This window comes from Leptidea sinapis, chromosome 15 (assembly GCF_905404315.1).
Source record: "Leptidea sinapis chromosome 15, ilLepSina1.1, whole genome shotgun sequence".
Lineage (NCBI taxonomy): Eukaryota > Metazoa > Arthropoda > Insecta > Lepidoptera > Pieridae > Leptidea > Leptidea sinapis.
In genome coordinates this window covers 5,787,933-5,798,220 of record NC_066279.1, presented here as the reverse complement: position 1 = coordinate 5,798,220, position 10,288 = coordinate 5,787,933, and positions in this window count along the sequence as shown.

The window sequence follows — 10,288 nt, the reverse complement described above, 5'->3', positions numbered from 1 at the left end:
GTCCGTCGCCGCGTCTACGCAAGAATATGGAGGTTTGATAATAGTGTATCAATTACGTAAATTTAGGTACACTTCAAATGAAATTAACATATACAGTACGAAAAGTTTGTACAAAGAAAATTGGGATAGCTTTGTCACCCCTCCATGGATTCCTGATTGATATTAAAACTATAATTTACATTTTCAAAGTTATATAAAATTTTCAATCAACAAAAGACCGATTTGAAAAATTTGCTTATGCGTGTGGACTTGATTTTTCTTATTTTATTCCAATTAATTAAAATGTCGAAAATAAAAAATATTAACTATCAGATCGCTCTTACTATAAGTTAGTGGTATCTAGAAACAAATGAGCACCTAATTCAGATTACATTACGTATATTATTACTATTATTTAATACTTATATTATTATAAGTATTAAATGTTTACTTCGGCACTAACTTCAAAATCTAGATTTTTTTTACTTTCGAGTAACCTTGTTTTACAGAAAGTGTAAAATAAAAATAGCTGGTAAAAAATGGAAGACAGTTCACAAAAATAGAGATAATTGGAAAAGTCTGGATGAGGCCTTCACGCTCACATAAGAGGTTCTTGTATGCCTGCATGTGTTAAATCATAGGTACCTTTTCAAATCTTTATATTATATAGTTTATTTTTTCAAGTTATTTTACTAATATGCGAGAAATAAAAGGCTTTTTATTTTATATAATAAATTAGCTGACCCAGCAAACGTTGTATTGCCGATATTAAAATCACGATACAAAAGTAATTGTTTATCGTAGATGGTTGAAAATTATAAGTTGTATGTATTTTTTAATGTTGACTCGTAATCAAATTTTAAAAAAAATGTCAAAAAAAATTTGGCGTGGACCACCCTTAACATTTAGGGGGATGAAAAATAGATGTTGTCCGATTCTCAGACCTACCCAATATACTCTCAAAATATCATGAGAATCGGTCAAGCCGTTTCGAAGGAGTTTAACTACTACATGAGAATTTTATATATGAGTATTAGATATAGTTTATATTTTCAAGTCATTTAACTAATATTAAACGCATTACTATACTACCCAAAATCTAAATACAAATCTAAAATATATGTTTGTAATTTTGCTTTTTATAATGAGAGAAATAAAAGGCTTTTTACTTAATATAAAAAAAGAATGTAACAAGTTGTTTTTTTTAAAAGACTCAGAGCGTGTGCTGTTCCTGTATTTCAATTTAGGCATTGTTTTAAGCAGACACGTCATTATCGAATGTTATTCCATAAGCGTTGCACAATACGTATAGATAACAATGTAACAAGAAAACCAAATCGCATGGGAATCGCAAACACGTTCCTTATCCTCTTTACTATTACGTCACGCAATGATGCACATCTTTTAGCTAACCAGCATATTAAGTAAGTTTACGAGATTAAAGATTAATTTTTACTTCAAATACAATATATACAAATAGCAGAATTACAAACACACCCTTTTTAACGGACTAATGAGGTCTTATCGTATAATGACATTGCTTTAGAATTATTTTTGATGTCATTTCTAATATACTAGATACTACTACCGCTTCGGAAACAAATGGCGCTCTGAGACAGAAGAAGCGGCGCAAGATACCCTCCCAGCATTCTTTTTTTACGCTCTGTTCAATAAAAATATACAATATTGTACAGTAATTTCTATCGTTATAAAATAATCATAATCTAGTCCCAGGCTGTCCGATAACTTAGATATTCAGCTGTGGAGAAATAGGATTTGCGACAGAGTCAGAAGAACAGTAGCTGGGACTTTATTATAAAAGTGTATACATTTACCCTTAAATCTATTACCTATTTTATGAAGCATACTAGAATTGGTTACAAGCAATCCCTTATTTCTAGTGTTATAATAATGAAAATTAAGAGCAAAAAGGTGACGATTTTTGTGAACGTATATAAAATTTTCATAATAATGGTTATAAAGATATTTATCATGTGCTATATCAATAAAACAAAAAACAACTGCATTTAATTAATTATTTAACTTAACTATGAACTTGATAACACGTTATAGTTATATTTATACTTCTACAATTTCTTAACGGAAATGTAATTTAAGTCATTCCCGTCACTATTATTGGTTGATTCTATAGATAATGCGAAATATGCATGTCAATATTATATTTCTACCACTATCATCATGAGATCTTCGCAATGATCGGACCTGCGCTGCCCTCATCCAACATATTCCGATCATGTTGATCTTTGGTCCATCTTGTGGGGGGCCTACCAAATGTGCGTCTTCCGGGACGTGGTCGCCATTCGAGGACTTTACAGTCCCAAAGGCTATCTGTCCTTCGTGACAATATGTGTCCTGCGCAATATATTTTTTATCATGTTAAATGAATAGTAGTAGTAGGTGTTATATATCACCTATTTAGAACTTAATAGTATAGCAGGAAAATAACTCTTATTTACCTATTTTTATAAGAGAGGTTTATATCTAATCCTGTTCCTTATAATCTGTTTCTTACATAGTCTATTAAGTATCGTAAGTATATTGTTTATTGCTAGTAAATATACACATTTTATATACTTTGTTGTGACATACGGAAACTGTATGTGTTATGCCACACAAATTTAGAATATACGTTACATCGCCACTTCTTATACTTTAATAAGTTAACAACTATTTTGAAATAATGGTATTTTCCGCCACTTTGATTATCAAAAGTGTAATTTTTGGATCTGTACATTTATATTAAATAATTTCTTGTATGCAGTGCTATGTTGAAATAAAGATATAATAATCATTTTTTTAATCTACAAAATGGTAGGTTGATGTATGTACAATCAGCGTAATATTCATATTATAAGTTTTTGACGTTCAATAAGTGATTTCAAATCTTATTTTGAATATAAATATTTCAATTTGACTTTGAAAAAAGTAACTACTAATAGTTAAGTGTAATACTCGGGTCTAGTAGATTAGTAAATTAGAACAAAATATTGTAATACATACTTTTAAAATATTTAATAGGTTTCTGAGAATTTGCTTCATGAATCCACTCTATTTTCTTGTTTATAATAGAGTTTTATTGACATAATTCTGACAATGAAATGAATGTAAACGTTGAACTATTAATGTTCTATTGTTCGTGGTTTTTGAAACAAAGGCTTCAAGAATGTTTTATAATATTGACGACTGATTTGAAGCAAATTTCAATCGAAATCTAGATAATTATATAAGATAAGGAATACTGGATATAATCTGGACTATAATCTGGTTATTATTCTGTAATTTGTACTACTACTACAAAAATTGTTGAACAAGGTGTGGCCGATCCCAAAGCATTATCAATAAAACCTAAAATAGATGTTCAGTAAAAATTTTAACATGTATCATTGTTGGTATAATAGGTATGCACGCCAAATTATGCCAACTTGGGGTCATAATTGATAGTGTTCAAAGAAAGCCCGTATTTCAAGACGATTGTAAGTCAATTCAGGAATTATATAAAAAAAAATACAGTTTTTTTGAATTGAAATTAGAATATGGTCACTTAACTGTCATAACGAGAGATAATATTTATTCGAAGTCAGTTATTGACTCTCGTTAACTCTGATTTTCTAAGAACAGAGACGTCAACACCTAGAAGCATGATAATAGCACTCTCAATAACGAATTTGGCAATACCATTGGTCGTTCTGAAACACGCGTTGCACTGTGATTGGTCGTTTTAATGCTTACCGCTTCAATTAATATATGCTCTGTTTGTTATTGTTATAATTCAATAATATTTTGTGAACAGTATTGACCCAACATTTATAACCATAAATTAATGTTTTTGTATTATATTATAAACTAGCATACACATGAGCAGGAGAATTATATTATATGGACGGAATTGAGAATCTAAACCAATCTCAAATTCACTGAAACAAACAAAAAAATCATCAAAATGGGTCCAGCCGTTTAGGAGGTAGTTTAATTGTGAATCTCAACCATTCTCGAATCCACCTGAAGACACACACCAATCTCAAATTCACTGGAACACACAAAAATATCATCAAATCGGTCCAGCCGTTAAGGAGGTAGTTCAATTGTGAATCTAAACCATCCTCGAATCCCCTTGAACTCACACAAAAAATTTAATCAAAATCGGTTCAGCCGTCTAGGAGGAGTTCAGTGACATACACACGCACACAAGAAATATATATATATAAAGATTGGATAATGTGAAAAAAGTTTCAAATATCAACTGCGACGTTACACACGTCATTATTGTATTCCATTTCAAGTTACATACCCCCAAATACCTATCACACATAGTATATTAATAATATATATATATTTCTAGTGAACATAAAGATATAGACATACAATTATTACAAATAAAATCAAGATAGTATTATAAATTGATTTAATTACAAAAGCATTATGTAACGCAATTACGTTAGTTAGAATTAGGTCGAGCATTCGTAGCAGTAATTAAAATTGGGTTGATTAGTTATAAGTGTGAAGTGTGTAAGAGTCGTGAACAACCGATCTCCATCACCTCAATCATTTTTCAATTCGCGTTCAGGAATAACTCTCAGTCTAATTTTCTATTATTCTATATATGTAATTAATTTCCCAGGAATATATCTTAGAGCGTATTCCGAATGTGTGAATCCAGTTCCTGTTGTTTCATTTCAAACATTTTCCGCATGGTTCCGATGCACAACATTACATAGCAAGCCTTGACCAACATGAAACTGTTGATTGTATGCAGCTCCTGAGGGAACTCTTCAATCGTTATGTTAACCCTCCTCTCCCCATTACCAGTCTTACAAATACTAGTTTATTAAAATTGGTTGAGCAGTAGTTATTTGTTTATCTTAACATATGTATAGAAAAAGTGCGAATTTTATATTTTTGGCCTCTATATATAAATATTAATATTCATTTTTCATTTTGCTGGTGATAACCGAGTAAAACTCGAATATATAAATAACTCATCCAAAAAATTTATTTGCAGTAGAAACAACTATAAATGTGTTGGAGATGAAGAAATAGCCATATGGCTTCAATATATATCACTTACTCGAAGATATTTTATTGCGTAACGATTAACTGTAATGTGTATTGCGTTGAAATTTAATCACAAATCGATTGGAGAGCGAGATATCTAGAACTATCTGTTACAATAACACTCATACAGGAGACGGATACCCTTTCATACATTATTGGGCCGAGATGTAAAATGATGAAATTGGTGTTAATAAATAGCTTATAAATCTAAAAAGCATCACTGAGAATTTGAGGATTTTTGGCAATCTGAAAGCAGAGTTATAGGATGTTTTGTAAAATTGAGGTTATGCAATATATGGGCAATAATCTATATTAAAACAGCTGATTATTGAAATGCGATTGTTTATTTGTTGTACGGTAATGATCGTACAAGTTTAGTAATATAGAGTCAAATAGATAGAAGGAAAAAATCAATAAAACAACGTGAAACACTCAAATGATAAATCGCGTAGGTACGCACAAACGATACAACAAACGAGTGATTGACAATTGACATTCTAGACAATTCTGTAGCTTTCACTGTCACTGTGATAAAAAATACAGAACGAGATTCAGAATCGACTTTTCTTCATCGATTTCTTTGTATGTAATATTAAGTTGATATTTTTTTTAACTAAAGACATTATGTTATTTTTAGTTAATTATAATTAATTATAATAATTAATTATAATGTATTTTTAGGTAATTTTATTGAATCAATGTACACGTGGTTTTGGGTTGAATTGTATTAACTCATTCACATTAATCGATCTGATCTTTTTTTTATGAAAATAAGGGACGAGGCAAGTTGTACGTTCAACTGATGGTAATTGATATGCCATGCCCATTACAATGCAGCACTGCTCTGGATTTTTGAAAAACCAAAAAAATCTAAGTGGCACTACTAGTGCGCTCGTCACCTAGACATATAAGATGTTGAGTCTCATTTAACCAGTAATTTCACTAGCTACGGCACCCTCCTGACCAAAACATAGTAATGTTTACACATTACTGCTTCACAGTATAAACAGGCGCCGTTGTGGTACCCATAATCTTGCCGTCATCCTGTGCAAAGGAGTCTCCCACTGTTATATTCAATTTAACGAGACAATACAGAGCTTCTCGATTCATCGGGGATCTAGAATCTATGAACAGCTCAATTGCTTAGCGTTTCGTTGAGACCCAGCTTCGGTGCATGTCTTCTATTGCATCTATCACAAGCAGTGTTCCAAAGAGCTGTTAAGCCGGATCCTTGCGGCCCAATTCCACTTTACACTACAAGTCACAAACTCAAATGTCAGCCTCACCATGGATTTATTTCTGACAAAGGAATGAAACGAGCATCACGTTCAGCTGATGGTAATTTATACGCCCTGCCCATTAAATTGCAGTGCCGCTCAGGATACTTGAAAAACGCAAAAATTCTGAGCGGCACTACAATCGCGCTCGTCACCTTGAGACATAAGATGTTCAGTCACATTTGCCCCGTAATTTCAGTAGCTCCGATGCCCTTCAGACCAAAACACGATAAAGCTTAAACATTACTGCTTCATGGCAGTAAATGCTCTTCACCTCAGTCACCTCTAACGATACCGAAGGGTCTGGGACGTCCCTATTTTTTTTATGCCCTGGGAAAGCATAGGGAAGGATGTGTGACGTTCCTCCAGAGTGTGGTTTACAATAAAATTTATTGTCCAGGCCGATATGATATGGGAACCTTCAAGCGGTAATTTAAAAAATAAGGAAGCATCGTACAAATACAAGTTTATATTAATTATAAACTTAAGTTTATACGATGTTTATACAAAAATTATTGAGGCGCTATGATATGGGAGTCAAAAGAAATAAATTATTATTATTCATTAAAAAATAAGGCATGTTGCACTAACGGAACGTTTTGCGCAATTGACAGCTACTTTTTTTTGACATGACAGTAATTTTTTATATGTATGTTCCGACACCATCAAACTATCGATACCTACTAAAATCAATAATTCAGCAGTAATTCACAATAAGATTATTATCGTTTTTGATACTAAAATCAGTAGGTAAGTACATCTTTGAAAGATTCGATACCTGCTTGAAAAAAGAATGAAATGTGAATCCTCACTCATAATTATTAGGTACTGGCTAACCTTCCACATACCTATATATTATAATATCTTTTAACAGACAGTAATTAGGCACACACATAAGATACAAATTATTGATTGAACAATAGATATTGGTTAATAATTTTAGGTTATATTTTACTTTTAGGTATATCTTTTCTCTCCCACTTTTTAGACTTACTTACGATTTGCTTTTTTCTTAGTTTTGTTACGTTCTACAATTATTAATAAGTTTCCATGATGTACGCCACTTCTTTCAGTGGGTCCCAAAATACATGCATTCTCGCCATCCTCTTTTACTTCAGTGATTCTCCTGGTATTGTCGTGGACCTGGTGGCCATATGCTCCTTTATAGTCCATCTTCTATTAAAAAAATATTGTTAAATAAAACAATAATTTAAAAAAACAAATCTGTAGTGACACTGTGCTATTATTTCTTAAAATATGTTGCGCGTTGATGTCTTTTGCATGTGATTCCAAGTGTACTACGAATACTATGACAAACAATATGTGAAAAGATTACAAAGTTATTTCATTTTAATAGTAGCATAATTTTAATGCATTATGAGAAATGCGGATTAGTGAGATTCCGGATAATATATTTGAAAAAAAAAATTAAAGCCGTGAGTTGCAGGTGCTCATGAGATATTTCATGTTAAGTATCTCAGCGTCATATAATTCTACGCCTGACACAAGTGGGTAGAACGATGAGATGTCATATTGTCTGGTGATGCATTTTATCTCGAAACATATTGTTACAGCTATGAGTTGATGACGCCGTTAAGAATAGCATGGGTTATTTGCTCGTTGCTCACTAAATCTTATTAACATAGTGGAGATCTAAGTTATTGATTAACAAGAGCATACAGCCGTATTCGTTATTTAATAATTATTTGTTAAGGCCATCTTTGCAAGACTTTTATAATATTGTTCTTTCTCCAAACGGAGAATAGCAGGAGGAATAAATCATTTTAAGAATTTTTGCGCCAAAGAAGTATAACACACACACTTTTTTTCATAACGTCAGAATTATTCAGGTATACTCGTGTCATACATAAGACAAGCTTTTCTTCCACTATGATCACCTGGTACCAAAATCACTATATAATGCTTTCTACCTCATTTTCTCCCACGTTTAATCTTATGAATTTATGTGTCTGCCTCTTTTTACTGTCGCTTTTTCGTTTCATCGACTTTCAAATCAAAACGATGCTAATTAAGTTTTCGCTTCAAAAATCCGTCCGTAGGATATGTTTTAAAATATTTGTCTTTATAATGCAAATAAAATGCTACATTTTAAAACAAATAAAGTCTGCTTAATTAGGAATTTTATTACGTACACCAACAGATATAAAAAAAATACTTTAATAAATGTTTAAAATAATGAAGGTTAAAGATTTTTCGTGTTCCAAACGCACGTTCTTTGATTCCGTTCCGCTCGTTTGGAAGTATAAAAATCAAGGGTATACATATTATCAATATTCTTGTTACTAAGCTGCAGTTTTACTATACGTACAACTTTACTAATTATATAAGATGTTGTTACTACATACCAATATTCATGAGCTTAACACAATCACGAACACAATAATTGGTGTTACTCATAAATCATTACCACATATACCAAATTACCTATTATCGACTAATGTATAATTATTTCAGAATTCATACAATGCTGAACAACCTTCAATAAAATACAGAATAACAAAAAAGTTAAGTCATATTGCATTGTCTTCTCAACGATTTTCTCTGATGAAGTACATATTCAATGTTAGCTCCAAACTACAATAATAACCTTTATTGCAAATAAAATTTATCAGACTATATTTTTTTGCGCATTATATATAGTAAACAATCTGACAAAGTAAAGATTCTTACTAAAGTAAGAAATGCCATTCGATGATATTTTTAATATGCACTTGGTAACTTTATATCGACAGTTAAGTAACATGGTTTCGACAAAATAATACTAATAATTTACAAACGACAAACAAAAGATCTACTTTGTATGTTACGTAGATTTTTATAGTCAGGTTGCTAGAAAATTTTGACATTGATTCTTTACTGTCGATATCTCATATTTGGATATTCGTCTTATTGAAAAAAAAATATTAAGCTCTACATTTAATTCTTAGTTATATGTATAAGTTTTTTATCTATTTGCATTCTTCTATATTTGCTAGGGGTGTTATGGGTGTGGTGTGTGGGTTATTTACTTGACTATAGTCAAACTTATCAAGGTCAATAAAACATTTTTATAACTTAGTTTACTTCAATTCAAACCGAGCCTTTAAATTATCAGTACTTTTGATGCTCTTTTAAATACTTATTAAAATATAGTTTATTTTTATTGTAAAACTTCAGCACAGATCTTATTTTTTTAATTATAAATCAATAGTAAAATTATTTATAATATTTATGTATAAAACTTTAACAATCTAGTAGATCTCAGACTAATAAAGTTATTAATATTATAAGAGTATTATATCACCATATTATATTTTACCTTTATTATAATTTATAAATAAGCTCCATGATTGATTTCTCAACATTCGCTTGTGGTTTTAATTATCACAAACATCTGATTCATAATGGACTCGATATGAGTAGAGAGAATAAAGCAATGTGTTTCACCGTATCTAGTTCATATTCAAAGATTTTGCAACGCTATGACCTTCAGTCTGAACTAACTCATTTTTAATATGCTTATTATATAAAATACCTGGTATAGTAATTTGGTAGTTTATGTGTTGATGCAAACATAAGTTTATTGTATGGGAAACATGCGAAAGCAAATTACTTGGTACCAGTTTTTATTCTAAAATAAATAATAAAAACATTAATATTGTGCTTATAACGTAACATAATGTTTACTTTTTAATATTTATGTTCATTTAATTATTCTATTTTAATTGCAATAACTGTTAATTTGTTATATAAATCATTCGTTAAATATTTTGAACTTATATTATATCACATAGACTAGAAACAACGGATCAGTCTAGCTACACGGAAATGCTGCCAGTATTCTTGTTACACTTCTCCATAATGATAGTTTTAATTTAATGTAGTCATAGTATTGTACATAATTATAGTCACAAGAATTGATAAGAAACTGAGAGAAAATACAATTTAAACCTTAAAAA